The following is a 17592-nucleotide window of genomic DNA, read 5'->3' as shown; positions in this document are numbered from 1 at the left end:
TGTTTCATATTTTTTATTATATTATTCGCAATTTAAAGATATTAAATTGTTAATACTCCTCCGACTCCCTGCCCCTAATCAAATCTACATGAAAAAAATAATAATGTAAATTGCAAAATAAGATTTTATGTTTCAGTTTTTCTTTATTACTAGCTTAACCGCACGTGCCTCGCACGTGTAACGTTTAATTATTTAAAATTAAATATTTTTTTCTATTGCGAAGATTTTTAATAAAGTGTAGAAATTCAACTCACTTTTCAAAAATCTTTTACATTTTAATATAATAATATAAACATAAACATATACACATATATGTTTTACCACCAGAAGTTTCAAGTAGTTGATGGATCATCACTTTTGTAATTGTCATATAGTACCTCTTTTCCTTGTTGCCAGACACATCAATTTGAATTATATTTGTGTTATGATTATTTTTTAATATGTAAATTTTTTTCTTATTTTTAAAGTCAAATCTTACAAAATCATTTATTACATTTTAATTACGTACTTAAAATAAAATCTAGTACTTTTTAAATTTTTCTTATTCTAATAATTTTATATTTATTTATGAATTTTTCATATCTTCTTGAAATCAAATTTAGTCAATCTAAAATTCTTAAACTAGCAGAAAAATTATCAGTTGTCATTATTTTGATGATTTTAAAGGAAAAGTTTTATCATAAATATATTTAATTAATTTTCAACTCTTAAATTGGAAAAAAAATATTAAAATTCTAATCACTTCTAATAAGAAAAAGTTTTACCATAAATATATTTAATAAATTTTCAACTCTTAAATATTAGGAAAAAAACATTGAAAAGACGATTTTGTTTAAAACAAAGACTTTTAGTGAAGGGCAAAAAGTTCAAACAACATTTCTAAGGCCCTTCACACTTTTAATATTTTATAGATTTATAGATTATAGATATAGATATTGTTTATAATTTAAAGATTTCATAGCGTAAATAAACAACTTAAATTTTTATTCTACCATCTCCTCATCTCTTCCGTTTAAAACTTTTAAATAGTAATACGTGTATTATCTAAATACTTCATTATATTCTCAAAATTAGTTCAAGTCCTTCTATTGTGTATTATTTTTTATGTTACACGTATAAGCAATTGAGTTTCTATTCTCTCTTGTCTCAAAACATAAAAATTAGAATAGATAAGTCTTATTATGTCAAAATAAATGATATATAGATTAAAATAATACTCTAAAATAATCTAATATATTAAAAAGTGGTTATAATTTAAAGTTAATGTTAATTACTTTCACATCGAGAGAGATATAATTTTTTCTTATATTCTATTTTAAGATTTTATTCTTTTACTCGAGATTCAAAAATATTATTAACTTGTCCTAAAAATTAAGAAAAAATTCATAATGCATGTAAAATTCTTGAATATTATTTTTTAATATGAATTTTAAAAGAAAAATTAAAATCATAAACATATTCTATGAAAAAAGAATTTTAATGTACAACTGTATATATCATATTTAATTACATTTTAAGCTACAATATTAGAATTTAATTTTTTATAAAATATTATAAATTAAATTTTTTTAGACTATGATTTAATAATTTATTTTTTTCAGTAAAAAATATAAGTTGTTGCTTATGTTCATGTCATTACGACTTTTTTTTTTTTAACTTTATATATCTATATCTATATCTATATCTATAATCTATATCTATATCTATATCTATATGTATAATCTATATCTATATCTATATCTATAATATATTAAAAGTGTGAAGACCCTTAGAAAAATGATTTGAACTTTTTACCCTTCATTAAAAGATTTCGCTTTAGACAAAATAGTCTTTTTTACCTTTATTTTTTATTATTTTAGTAATATTAAATATTGACTATATTACCAAAAATAAATAAATTTCTTCAAAAAAAAGGATTCCTTTTCCACCATCTAAAATAAACTAACCATAACAAGAAATAAAAAATAAATAAGAAAATAAATTTCCAAACCAAAAAAATAATTAAAAATACAATCTTAACGTGAGACCTAAAAAAATGTAAGAATAAATAATTAGTAATTCAAAAAACACCTCCAAACGTGAACCAAAAAAAATATACTAATTTAAAAAAATTCTATCTTTTCCCAGCTTGGTTTTAAGCAAAGCCTTTTTCATGGAAAATATGGTTAAAAAAAAAAATCAAAAATCGACAATCAACAATTCCTATCCCATGTAAAATAGGCTTTGACATACCTTTTACCAACTTCTATAAAAATCATGCTAATTTCGATTTTTTACCATCTTCACCATACTTTTCTTCAATTTTTTTTTCTTCAATTTTGTTTTTTCTGCAGGTTCTCTTTGTCAACTCACTTTTGTTTATTTGTCATAAAAACTCCCACTTTTTTGCATTATTAATTGTTGCTTGCTTATTAATAATTTAAACACAATATTAATTGTTATGCTGATAATTTTGCTTATATTCTTAATTGATTAATTTGCGTTATTAGTTAGATTTATGTTCTTAATTGATTTAATTTGTATTCTTTGTTGGATCAATTAATAAGTAATGTTCTTCCCCGATTAAATATACGAAAACGATTCACATATTCAAGTACAATTATCTACTCAACTCATCAATTTTTTTCCCTTCTAAATCATGCGTTGTTGATTTTATAATTCCCAGTAAGCTTGGACTCGACGAGGCCAAATGCCTGTAAATAGAAAATTCACCATACAACGAAAACTTAATCAAACATTAAACTCCTCCCACTCTATAAGATTCATAATGAGTTGAAGATTTTCGTAATTGCCAACTTCAAAGAAGGAACTGTTTTTTTTTCAAGGAGAATCAATTAATATAAGATTTGTTATTTTTATTTTCTTACGTAAAATTGCAACACTAGAGAAATTTAGGTTAGATTTGAACCATTAAATGTATGATTTCACTCGATCTATGATAAATCACATTTGAATTTATGTGTTGACGTTTTACTAAATATAAAAAAGGATTAGAGTCAAAAGGGTCGAAAGCATCAAATTTGAGTTGCATAATATAGGAATGTGATGGACGTACGAACCTACAATATATTAGTCTGTTTTACCCTTAAAAATATATCTTACATTATTTAAAATTGTAATTTCATACTTTTTTTACTATTAAAATTTTGAAATCAATTAATTTTTAGTTATAAATTTCCTTACTTAAATAATATTTTGAAAAACCAAAATAAAAATTACTGTCATAAAAATGCTCTGCCGTTATTTCGGTCTAATAAAAACTACCGTGAGAGTAATATACATAAACATTACTATGTATATTTGAAAAACAAAAACTTAAGAACTCTAAAAACAACTAAAAAGAATAGGATTAGAATTTTGAGTACAACTAACTAAATATATACACCTTTAGAAAAAGTATATACACCTTTAGAAAAAACTAATTTTTTTTTTGGTGAAATAAATTAATTTTTTATTTTAAATAAACAATAAATTAAAACACAACATGCAATAGCATATTTGAGATATGATAATTTTCTTATTTTGTTTAATTAGATGTAATATTTATTTTAATATAAATTGTTATGTTTTAATAACTATTTTTATAAAACAAACTTAATTAAGGAAAGACACACGTGCAAAGCACGTATACTAAGCTAGTATATATATATATATATATATATTACATATAGCATTATCTTTCTTAGCATCAAAAAATTCATGTCAAATTCAAATAGAGATAAATAATCTATCACAACTTAAATTTTATCTAATATTTAAAGTTATTTAAATCTAATTTATTTAATTATACTTTAAGCTACAACATTAGAATTTACTTTTTTACAAAACATTAAAAATCTAATTTTTTTAGGCTATGATTTAACATTTTATTTTTTTCAGTAAAAACCTTGAGTTGTTGCTTGTGTTTTAGTCATTACGACTTATATATATATATATATATATATATATATTATACCTTTCTTAGCATCAAAAGATTCATCTCAAATTCAAATAGAGATAAACAAGCTATCACAACTTAAATTTTATCTAATATTTAAAATTGTTTAAATCTAATTTATTTAATTATACTTCAAGCTATAACATTAGAATTTAATTTTTTTACAAAACATTAAAAATTTAATTTTTTTAGACTATGATTTAATATTTTATTTTTTTCAATAAAAATTTGAGTTGTTGCTTGTGTTTTAGTCATTACGACTTTTTTTTTTTTTTTAAAACTTTATATGTGTGTGTAATGTTACCTATAGCATTACCTTTCTTAGCATCAAAAGAATCATCTCAAGTTCAAATAGAGATAGATAAGCTATCACAACTTAAATTTTATCTAATATTTAAAATTGTTTAAATTTGATTTTCATTTTTAGAGGAAAAAAATTTGTCGAAGATAAAAAAGTTTTAAAAAATAATTAGACAATAATTATGTCATATTGGCTTAAATAGTGTACATATGTTAAATAATTCACTAAGTATTTGAAAACAATAAATCTAAACCTAATAAATTGAATGGTTGATGTCGAATTTCAAACATGAACTCATTATATTTAAATTTTGAATTCATCTCTATTTAATATTTTTAAAAGATGTGGTAAATAACCTATTGTAATAGTGAAATGCTATAATTATGTTAAAGTTTTTTGCATTAACAATGTGTAGATGTAGCATATAGGTTAAATTAAAAGCGCATAAAAATAATAAAAGATAAGATAATTATATGTTTCTCAAAAGTAAATCAAACTAATTAAATCGTATATGTACTTTCAAATCAACAAATATGACTTTCAAGAAAAAATGTCTACACTTGATATCGCCGTTTGTAATTTGCATGAATTAATTAAGAGCTAGCAAATAATGCATCATTTTCACAATATACACTATCATTTCAATTAGTCTCACACTTACAATAAATAAGATGTCATAAATTATTCCATACTGAAATATAATAGTAGGAATAACATCAAATTTGATTGGTGTTTTAAATTTAGTATATTTTATTATTAATTCTGAAAACGGTAAGAAATCTCACAATATCATATTAAATCATTGAATCATCACATAAAATAGAAACACACAAAATAATATGAGCATTTATATTTTTAAAGCAATTATATTAAAATAATAACAAAAGTTGGTATTTAAAAAGAGTGGACCTTTTTATCACAAAATAAAAAATCAACTATAAAATGACTTTTTTTTTGTCATAAAACAAAAAAATATCTTTTTCATATAATTTCTATCAGGTGGATGACTTAAATAATCAATTCATGAAGACATAAACAATGGCCATTAAGCTATGCACATCATTAATTTAACTTCTCTATTAAAGATGATTTTATTTTTCATTTAAGTAATTAATTTTTTTTTTATCAGAAATCAAATTTACAAAAAAATATTACTTGTTAGTCTGTAATAGCACCATTAGTCATCTGCATAAAAAAATTATTAAATTTCTAAAACATAAAGAATATTAAGAGTGCAATAAATAAATTTACGATTAAATCTAATGATCAATAACAAAGAAAAAAAAGAAAGTTTAATATTATGTATCATTGTAGGAGTATATATATATATATAAGAGATTAAGAAGTTAGAAATCTATTGCAACTCAAAATTCATTTAAATTTAAATTCAAATATTATATTAGTTTGTTATAAGAAAATTAGGATGTTGATTGGATAAATATAAAAATAAAAAATAAAAAGAAGAGCAAAAACTTTTATTTGATATTAAAAAGGAGGATATGCTATAAAAAAGGTACATGCAAGCAAATAACTATTTATCAATTCAAAATTTTAAAATAGCAATTTTTATCAGCGTGGGTATTTTGGACAAAACTAAAAAGTGTTGTAATAATAATTTTAAATTAAATAATATTAAGGCTCCTTCTTATTAGCAACCATAAACTTTTACTCCTTTATCTTTTACTTTATTTTTAAAATTTATATTTATCTAAATCAATATATTATTTAGAACTATATATAGGAGAAGTTAAAAAGGTAGAAATGTATTCCAACTCAATTTTTGTTTAAATTTGAATTCAAAATTCGAATAAACTAACTGATTAGGATATTGATTTAGATAAATATAATTTTTAAAAATAAAGTAAAAGATAAAGGAGTAAAAGCTTATAGTTGCTAATAAGGAGCCTTAATATTTTTTAATTTAAAATTTTTATTACAACACTTCTTAGTTTTGTCCAAAAAATTGTCACGTGGCTTAATAATAGCTTGTCACGTAGCTTCTTCTGGTACTTCATCCTCTACTTTATAATATATATATAGATTAGTCGGACATGTTCTGCTGCTTTTTTATCTGAACATAGCCAAAACACCAAGAAAAAACTTTGGGGTTTCAATAAAATACAAAGTTTAAGCCAAAGAAAATCAGTTTTAATTAAAGAATGTTAGTGCATGACCAAGAAAAAAAGTATAATAATCTTGCAACTACGTACGTGCCTAAGTTCTAAAGCACAAGTGACACCATTTGTCCAACTACCTCACTTTTTGTATTTAAGAAATAAGACAATAATTTATAGATAATGAGTTTGATTCAAACACCTCTTCCGAAGTTATATACATCAAATATTAAAATAAAAGGTTTTATATTAACAGTAAATTCTAAATATCGATAACAAATTAGTTAGTATTATTTAAATATAATTATTATAGCATTATTAATTTCAATATTACTCACACATCTTATTTACTGTTGTATTTTATATACCCTACCTAATAATCCTTAAACCTTATCAATGATGGAAATGTGGGGCACATTAAATTAAACTGATAGTCTAAGAGTCTAGACAATTAGTTTTATACCTTAAAATAAAAAGACTTAAATATATCACTGAGCTATTGAAAATGACTTATCGATGCCATTCATTATAAGTTTAGCTTATTTATGTCATTGTCTTAAAAAGTTTCGATCATTTATGTCATTATTATTACTACAGAAAGGTGCATTTGTGTATTATTTTGCAACAATGATTTTGTAAAACTATTTTTTCACATGACCTCTTATTAGTCACCAAATCAAAATTAACCAATATTACTTAACTTAAAATAAAATATCATACCAATTAAAATAGATGAGACACAGTTAATGAGTTTAATTTTTATTTTTAATGAGTTCAACTTTAATTTAATGAGTTTAATTTTTATTTTAATGATGCGGATTAAATTTTATTTTAATGGGTCCAATTTTTAATTTTAAGTGATATTGATTGATCTGAATTTGGTCATGTGGACCTCTAATAAGAAGTCATGTGGCAAAATTTGTTTTGCAAAAATCACCGTTATAAAATAATGACATGAAAGAACCTTTCTATTACGGCAGTGATACAAATAAGCCAAACTTTGAAGGACAATGACATAAATAAATCAAATTTATAAAAGATAACATAATTAAATCATTTTTAATAGTTCAAAAATGACATATTTAATGCTTTTCCCTAACTTAAATTTCTGTCATAAAGTTGACAATTTCTTTCTAAAAAATAATAGATGTTTGGTCTATTTTCCTAGCATGAAAAGTACATATAATTACAACAAAACAAAAAGACGGAGCCTGATAAAAGGAAAAACAACCAAGTGAAAAAAAGGACAAAAAGAGAAATAAAACAAAATAAAACAAAAAGGAGGACAAAAGCTACACAATAAGAACGAAACTAGTTTAAGTATTTTTGATGCCGCAATTCAAGGAATCCATGCATATGAATTACCAAGTAATTTTTTTTATTTGCATGGACAACAATTGTAATTAAATTCTATCTGGCTAAAAATTGGATAACTAAGAAACATTGAAAATTTGTGGATTCTACAAAAAAAAAAAAAAAATCAATTGTTTTAAAATTTGTGCTAATCCAAAAACCCTTCAAATACATCAAGAATATGCACAAACATCATCAAAAATATCCACAAACCCTCCTGTGATACGTCATATGGATATCAAATTCAAATGATCAAATTCAAATGTTCCTACGTTTGAGAAACGTCACTATATCAAATTCAAGTGTTCCTGTCATGGAGATCAAATTCAAATGTTTCTACGTTCAGGAAATACGTCACTAATGACCCTCGAATTATGGATAAGTTCATATCCAAATCTTCCTACATTCGAGAAATGCGCCACTAACGGACCCTTAAATTTTGGAGAAATTCATATTAAATCCAAGTATGCCTACGTTAGAGAAAAACACTACTGACGGCCCTTGAATTACGGTGAAAATCAAGAGAGAAAATCAAGGGAGGAACAAGATTTGTACCCACATCGTCTATTAATAAAAATTATTATTTCTTCATATTTTTATTTGTGGTTGAAGTTTATTTTTCATGAATTAAATTATGTTGAAAATAAGAAAAAAAGAGAAAACGAGCGAAAAAAAGTGGAGCGAGGAAATTGGCTATCTGTAAATTCCAAGTATGACATAGATAGAGGAAAGAAAATGTTATACATGCCAAAGGTACATCCAGACCTTCCTTCTCAGAAACTATGACATCAATCGACATATGTGACTATTTTTGGATCCTGTTTCTTTTCCTTTTGGGTTATCTTTATTCTTTTATGAATTGTTGTTGGAAATGGTAGACGACTGGTAATGGACCTACGTACTCACCTTGCTTGTAGACCTAATGCGGAGCTAATCCTTATTTTATTGGTTTGGTGGTTGCTATCAAGATGATTTCTTTATGCTCATCAAAGAAACTCATATACGGGACAAGGACCTACTCGTGCAAATGTATATTTTGTGTAGTAGAAAAAAACAAGAAGAGCTTTACTGTAGAATGTATGTCTTTTGCTTTTTGCAATCAACATTTTCAATTAATTTATATACACACCTACAAGTAAATACAAGATTAGTAGATCTTTAAAATAAAACTTGTGTTGCTTAAAAGGAACTTTTAAATTTGACATACTCCGATCACTTATAACAACAACATATTTGGTAAAATCTGAAGAGGATAAAGTATACACATATCTTACTTCCACCTCGGGGAGGTAGAGAGATACCTCTTTAATCACTTGCATGAGTATTTTGCAGTTGTTGATTTGAACATATAAAGGAGTAATGGAAACCTAAAATCCTATAAAGGAGTAAAAATAAGTGTGTTACGTTTTACTCATGAATAAAAAAGGGTAGCTCGGTGCACTAAAGCTACCGCTATGCGCGGTGTCTGGGGAAGGGTCCCATTACAAGGGTATATTGTACGCAGTCCCACCACAAGTGTGTTACGTTTTACTCATGAATCTAAAATAAAATTTAAGTATAGGACTATATATATGTCCAAGTCTACGTATGAAATACCATTGATTATTGCCTTTTAGTTAAGTTGGGTTGAAGCAATTGTTGGTAATGAAAATTTGTACTCCATGGATCCACCCAACCCATAACACTTCTTGACCAGTATTCAGAATCCATGTGAGTTGACTAACATCAATAATATTCAATTGTCTATAACTTCTCATATTGAGCCCCCTATATCTCTTAGGCTTACAGATTTGTTCCCAGGACACCAATAAGCCACTTTTTTCTTCTGATCTAAACATCCCTACAAGAACTCTCTGCACATTTTATCTACCCCTTTGAACACACTCTTAGGTAAAATAAAAACTGAACCCCAGAAGTTGTGTATAGAGAATAGGACTGAGTTGATGACCTGCAACCTCGAGGTGTCCTGCTGAACTGAAGTGATTTTACTGGCTATCCTGTGCACCAGATGGCTGCAATCCTGTTTGTTCCACTTCCTAGGATATGGTGGAAGCCCTAGATACCTCATGGGAAACACCCCCACTGAAAAGCCTGTGATCTGCATTAGTTTCTCTCTGGTGTGCTCCTGAACACCTGCTAAATATAAATGTTGGATTTCTCCATGCATGTTAGCTTCAAGCCCTGTGACCTCTTGGAAATGCAAGAGTGCTTCCATCACTCTTCTCACCGACTACTCATTTCCTTTGCGAGAGATTATGCGCAAACACCAAATGAGTAAGTTTCCGCTCCTTACAATATCACTACTAAAAACTTGGCTATTAGCTACCAAAGTTAGCGAGGGACAAGTATGTCGATATTGTGAGGGACTTTGCGACAAGGGGTACAATAATTTGTACGAGGGACAACGTCGCAAAGTCCCTCACAGTATGGACGTACAACTTGTCCCTCACTAACTTTGGTAGCTAGTAGCACAGTTTTTAGTAGTGCATTCCATCACTATCAATATAAATTCCTGAGGAAACCCATAGCCCTGCAACATTTCCTCTATGAAGTTCCACTTGACCATATCATAAGCTTTGCGCAAATCAATTTTCAACATGCATCTAGATTATATCTTTTTTGGCATATTATTATTTAGTATAATTTTCCGACGAAGCGCTGTCGCCTGACACCCCTATGGCTAATGTGGACCAGCCTCATTATATGAAAAAAAAAGAAGAGATCTATTGTTCCATGTTCATTGTTTCTTGCCATGCAAATATTTTTGAACTATCTTATATCGTAATTGCTAAAGGAAGGCTGGAGGACCTTATCCTGCTAAACTAAAGGATAAGCATATGTGTAGGAGTATCTATTGCTATTTTTCTTGTGTAGAGGAGTCTGAACCAAACAAAACAGTCTCTTGTAGAAATGCAAGGTAAGGCTGCGTACAACAGATCCTTGTGGTCCTGCGCTTATCCTTACTTCGCGCATAGCGAATCTTAATGTACTGGATTTAAAGGAGTTCAAACCAAATCTTGATGCTTCCATCTCTTACATAGCCTCATGAAAGTAAAACCCTGTTAAAAGCATGTATGATGTATCTGTCAAAATCAAAATTTAAAATTTATGAATTGTGAACTTGCCATGGAATCCGTAGCTCATTTTGTTGCAATTAAATATCTATTCATATATAATGGGTTTCCTGATACAAATACAAGGTTCAAGCAAAAGTTACGGAACCCATATTTAATATTATAACTCTGCCCCTGAACCGAGTCTGAATAAACTAGATTACATGACAAAATACCTCTCACAAAGTACCAAATTATAATTTGTGGAAAATAAGTGGAGCACCATGCTGAGGCTGCGTGGTAGCTATGGTTTGAGGAGCATGTGTTTAGGATGGAGACAATTCGAAAGAGAAGCTTTGTAGGATCATAGACAAATCCATCTTTGCTTCAAACATGGCAAAATTTTGTCCAATGCATATTCTAGGACCCCAAGCAAATGGAAAATATGTGACTTGACCCTTTGTTGCACTTGATATTCCTTCTCTAAATCTCTCTGGATTGAACTTGCTTGCATCTTCACCCCATATCTCTTTATCATGATGCAATAAAATCACTGGCAAAAAGACTAGTGCACCAGTTGGTAGAGACAGGTCTCCTAATACAACGTCTTCATTAGCTCGCCGAGTTATTGCTATTGCTGGGGATATAGCCGTAACGACTTGTACAAGATCATCGTCACCTGCAACAAAAAAGCTTGTCCTTCAGTTACATCTAGCATGAATGAGCCATTTAAAAAATCTAATATTACAGTTATATCTACCAAGGCATTGGTTGCCTGCTCCCTTATCATCAGGTCATCAACTTTCCTGATCTCAGCTCAAATACATGGTCTTACCACTTTGCTGAGACTTGTGTTTTTGGTAAACAGTGGCGGGGCCTGATCACAACAACCCCTTTTGTGAGGAGAACCCCCTTATCCCTAAGTCACAGGGCTACTTTACTTATTTAATTAGGAAATCATGGAATCTTCTAGTCCACTTCAAAAAATATGTTAGAGTACGCGTCCTACTAATTGCCTATTTGTGGAACAAGTAACTAAACGTAATTCACAGAAGTAAACTGAACAGAGTGTTTTTACGTGGAAAACATCCGGCTCAAGAAAGGTGTTAAAAACCACGACCTGTACCTATACAGGATTTAACCCAACTTCACTAAAATACTTGAGCCTCAACAATCAACAAAATTACAAGACTTCTTGTAACCTAGGAATTAAAACTTCTAACTCCTATTACTACAAAAACACTAATCTTCCCAAGATAAGTGTTCCCAAGTCTTTGAGTTAATCTTCCCAAGATAAGTGTTCCCAAGTCTTTGAGTTCCCAAACTTAAAGACGACAACTCCTAACTCAGTTTATAGATTACTGAGACTAGAATCAATGACTCATTACAATACCAGAACCTGACTACTACACAGTTTATGACTTGCTAAGTAAGAGGCTTGGTTCTTCTTCAAGTATATATGCTGATTGTTGATTGACTTTTTTAGTACGTGCGTGAGTGCTGGCTTTGAGTCATGTTTGCTGTATTTAAGCCAACCTGTGATAGAGTCCTTTTTGATGTTCAATTCTTTCTTCAGTAGAACTCTATCAGTTAATTCTTTTCCTTTTTGCCGCCGCCTCACCTCTCCTAGTGTTGATAGGATTCTTTTAATTCAAACCCTCTTCTTATTGAACTCCTTGATCAACTTGACTTCTTCAAGACTTCTAGTCTGATCTAACTCGGCTTCTGATGTAATCAATGTTATCTAAGTTTGTCTTGAACACATAATCATATCATCCAAACTCCTGTGCTAGCTAGACTATTTCACCTTGAATGGACCAGCTTCTTCAACATGTTTCATTCACATGTCTATCATCAAAAATCCTCATGCCCTAACACAATAGCATCACAAATCTCTAAACTTTTCAAATTTAAGAACTCAAACAACAACAATAATAATTACAATAAAAACTCATGGTACATGAATTGAACCACCAAAATCGGGATACTTACAACTTTTAGATGATTTAATCCATCAAAATCTGGTTTCTGACTCCCAAAGATTTCCAAGACTTCTTCTCTGGCACGTGCCTGCCAATCTTGATATCTGCTCAACAACACCAAAGTCCATAGGAGCAACACTGATGTAGTTTCTGCACTAGAAAAATAGAATAACTTGCACTCTTCGATGACTTCTTCAATGCTCATTCCAAAATCCTTGATCCTGTGATGTTCTATTTCTTTAGTATTTGATTCAATAAATATTCCTAATAGATCCTCATTATCAGCGTTCCCTGATTTTATTGCCATCACTCTTTTATCGATGATTCCTCTAATTGAGGCATGGACCTCCTCTTTTATTTCCTTCATTCTTCTATTCCTCTTTGTTGGGAAAAATCTTAGAAGTTGTATAATAAAATAGAAAACCAAAATACATTAGATACAGAAGATGAAGTGAAAGCGATGTGCATATTGTAATGAACTTTGTAGTTTGCAATAGAGTATTTTGGCTCTATGTTGTTCGGACTCTCCAAAAAAGTTACCGCACAGTGTTGGATCCTCCAGAAATGAACTACTTTTGAAGGATCGACATGCGCTCGTCATCATTTTTGAAGAGTCTAAACAACATAGCTTTGACTAAAATTTTCCAATTCCTAGGCAAATTAATTTACCTCCAGCCAGGGATATAAACTAATTGTACAATTTGGATAAAATGCTCAGCTTGTTCCTTTTGAAGTTCAAAAATCTTTCTACCTTTTTCGTAACTACTGCCAAAAGCAGTCCGAGAGATTACATCACAACTCAATTGCTGAAGGTGAGGCCATACATCTATCTCATATGAGCCTTCCACTGGAACAACGTCTTCCTATTTGCTCAGCATCTCACTACAGCTCAACTGAAAAGCTGGAAGCATATGCTGTTCTAGAAAAATTATCAAAGACACAACACTTGAATAGAATTAGAAAAAAAGATATAGAAATATCATCACCATCAAAAGAAAGAACATTCAAATAACAATTAAAGAAAAAGGGGAAAAGAAATAAATGACTAACTTTTAGCTTCTCTAGATGGAAAGCAGGATTGGTAATTTTTCTGTGTTTGGCCCATTTGTCTTCCTCGTGGCTTGCTAGTCCTTGTATCAATAATGCTGCTAACGGATTTCCACGAGCCTTTTGATACAAATAGTTTTTGGAGAATACCTCCTTTATAAGCTTAGGGTCCATGATTAATACTTGTGGATTTGGACCCACCCATACAAAAGAATTTTTCCCTGCAAGCATATGTCTCAGGATTAACTACTAGTAGCACAAATTTGGAAATGAACATTTACACAACCAAAAATTAGAAAGAAATGTACAGAGTGATTTTCAAAGATAACTAAATGACGAGAAAAGGATCATCACAACTCCATCAAATTCTTAACTTAAGATGCAGGTGTGTGGTGGTGAGACTCGCACCCATGACCTCTATGTGCTTGGATATCATGTTGTGTGTGACCAACTCATCTAAGTTTAAGTTATTAAATAGAAACACACTTTTTATTTACTTTCAAATCTTCAACAAATACTTCCCCTCCTTTGTACAGGAAGAAGCTCTGAGTACAATGTAACACCCCGCATTTTCGGGCCAAAATTCAAACCGTAGTTCCTACATTCATAAATTTGAACCCAATGATTCCATGTTAATATATGTGCGATGATCAATTCTATAGTATGGGAATACCTTTGAATATGAATTAAGGCCATAAAAATCTCCAAACTCAAAGACTAGTTGAAAACTTTTCTATCAATTAAGTTTTAGTGAATGCTTCAACTTTGGTCAACTTCCAACGACCATTAATCCTAGTATATAATAATTTACGTGGCCTGCTATATACCAAATTAAATATATTAGTGTCTTCTTTTCAGCACAACTGGTTTCACCTTAATCCAATATCGGAGTAGAAAATTATGATCATTTTACTTCGAGGTGTCTGTCTGTGAACGGGTGACGACTAATCTGACAAGCTGCCACTTAGGTGATGACTAAGCTGATGAGCCATCAGCTCTAGTCGTCAGCCTAGGTCAGTAAATGGTAAATCCAAACCTGAAAGTGATGACTAGAGTGACGAGCCGTAACCTAACTGACGGGGCTGTCAACCTTGTCGTTAACTGAAGAATTTCTGCAATTATTTTGGTTTCGTTAGGGATATTTTGCTCTTTTTCTCACCTTAAACCCTACCCCAAAGATTTAAAACACTCTTTAAACACTATTTACCCATTATATGTCAGTTTCTCATCTCTCCTTCTCCACTCTCAAGAGAAAAAAAATTAAGGTTTCTTCCGAAGCTCATATAATTCCAATACTAGTTCAAATTTTTGTTCATCAAAAAGGTATGTGAGATTATACTAACTCTCATGGTCATGAGTTTCATGTTTTCACAAGCTTTATAGTATATATGCATGTACATATTATGGATTTTAAGATTTGTTTGGAGAGCATGCACTATGAACCCTGTTTTATGATAAATCTTGTAATTACAAAGGGGTTCTCTATATAAAACTTGAGTAATATTCATGTGAAAATGAGTGTTGAGTTTTTGAAAAGGGATTTATGATCATAATTTATGAAATTCCTTCTCTCTTTTGCCTAAACATGTTATGGGGTGTTCAAATGCAACATTAAGCGCTTGAGTTTAAATGTTTACTATCATTTATGGGTTTACATTATTTTATGATTCAATGAGAGAGTGTTTTCTTGTTTAATTTATATAAATTCTCATTGTGTTAAATTGTTGATGTTGAACTGCATGTGATTAATGAAAGAATTGACCACCATGCATTAAAGTCTTGAAAAGAGAGCATGTTTGCATAAGTTTCATATGCTTTTGAAAATAAGAACTCTCATGTGATTTGTTAAATCCTTTTTGGTGGTCATTAATGTGCTTTTGAATAAAAAGGGCTATGGATGTGATATGATAAGATATGAATGACCTAAAAGTTTGGGTATGACGATACCCCGTTATGAAATGCCCTTAACGTGAAAACAAAGAAGGTATAAGTATGAATCATGATTTAAGAGGTTAAAAATGGGCTTAGAGAGAATTAGATGGTTATCCGAAGAAGGCATGAATTCAGATAACTCATTGTCCGAAATCGTGTTTTGCTAATACAGGATTTATTGTGCCCTGAAAGAGGGGATGTTCTCTGAAAGAGGGAATTATACACTGGCTTTGTGTCCTTTTCATGTCAGAATCTGAAACTCCAATCCTTGCGGTAAACTCGAATTGGAGACTTGGCCACCGAGTTAAGTGCGGATTCCATATAGCCCATGGATTGGTATGAATGTAAGTTGACCCATCTAGCTCAGAAGTAAAGCAAGAGTAGAGTCAACTTTTTACTAGAATGGTTGAAGTTTTTCATAATATGCCCATGTGTTTTCATTTACTTTATGCTAACTTGTTTTATGAAATGCTCTCATTTATGCTATACAAAAATAAATTTTATCTTTTTGGATTGTTCTATATACCAGTACTTTCAAGTATTGACCCTCTATATTTCAGGTTCTAAGGCACGGACCCATGGTCCCGACAACCAGTTGATTATTCTCAGATACTCAGAGTTAGTGAGCCTCCCTTACTTCAGAAGGCATCTCTCTAAGTGTTGTTTCCTTTTTAATTTTATGGTCCGATCGGGGCCTTGTCCCCACTTAGACAGACTAATATATTCAGTTCAGTAAAGGCTTCGTAGACGGTGTTAGATTGGATTTGGGTTTTCTTATGGTTTGACTTTATGAAGTTTTAAGTTTGGTCCTGGACTACTATGATTTCAGTTATCTTCCACAATTTTATTTCACATGAGTAATGCTTATCACGTGGTAAGGGGCCTCTCCGGCCTTTATGGTTGGGATGCCCATCACGGTCAAAGCCTCGATTTGGGTCGTGAAAAGCTTAGTATCAGAGCAAGGTCCCAGGGTATCTACGAAGCCATATCGCGTAGAGTTTCTTTTATGGGTGTGTATCGCGCCACACTTATAAGAAAGTTACGAGACATATAGGAATATTTCTCTTTACTTTATGATCTAGCTCGTGCTATAGAGTATGAATGTTTCCTAACTTAGGGCTTTTTACGTTTCAGGTTATACCTCCCTGTAGTTCTAATGAGTAGAATACCTATGCTGATGATGTCCCACTACTCATGGGATACGAACCCGCTATAGAGCCTGTACCCAGAGTTTATTGCTACTCCAGGGGTGATACGGGTACGACCATAGAGGTGGGTGAGTACGAGAGTGAATGAACTCGAGACTTGGAGTGTACACATGAAGTGCAAAGAAAGGCCTAACTAGGCTCCAAAATCAGTTCATACAATGCACTCCAAGGGATCCCACTTGAAGACTTTGACTAAGGGGTCATTTTGGACATTTCACACTATTCTTGTAATACACTATAAATATAACCTTCTAGGGATTTATTCATTAGATTTTGATGATGATGAATGTTGTATAACATTGAAATACAAGTTCTCTCTCGTTGAGGCACAAATCTGAAATTGTAACTAGGAAGATCAACTTGAGTGTGGAATCACTAGTGTTGGATTCAAGCTTGGAAACATTGGCCTTGGGAGGTCGAGATCCCTCTTGTGCCTACGTAGGAGATAGGTTAGTTTTGTGTGTAGTATTAAAGGTCCAAGGGTGTAACAATTCTTGGGTTGTTAATATTATTCCCTCATTTAGTCTATCTATCCATCTTTATCTTATTGCACTTTGTAGATTCATAGTGGACTGTTTGGTGTCCTTCTTAAATCCGAAATTTGTTCTCATTGTGTTCATCTTGTTATCATTGTGTTGCTGCTGTTTTTGGTGTCAAATGCACCG

At 30.3% G+C, this 17592-nt stretch overlaps 1 pseudogene; it reads right to left on the bottom strand.

Moving 5' to 3' along the window:
* Nucleotides 1-10888: 10888 nt before the first annotated feature.
* LOC107878606 overlaps nt 10889-17592 on the bottom strand; it is a 13059-nt pseudogene continuing 6355 nt past the window's right edge.

Source organism: Capsicum annuum, chromosome 7 (genome assembly GCF_002878395.1).
Source record: "Capsicum annuum cultivar UCD-10X-F1 chromosome 7, UCD10Xv1.1, whole genome shotgun sequence".
Taxonomy (NCBI): domain Eukaryota; kingdom Viridiplantae; phylum Streptophyta; class Magnoliopsida; order Solanales; family Solanaceae; genus Capsicum; species Capsicum annuum.
Note: the sequence above shows the minus strand (reverse complement) of the source record. Positions and strands in the feature narration are given on the sequence as shown.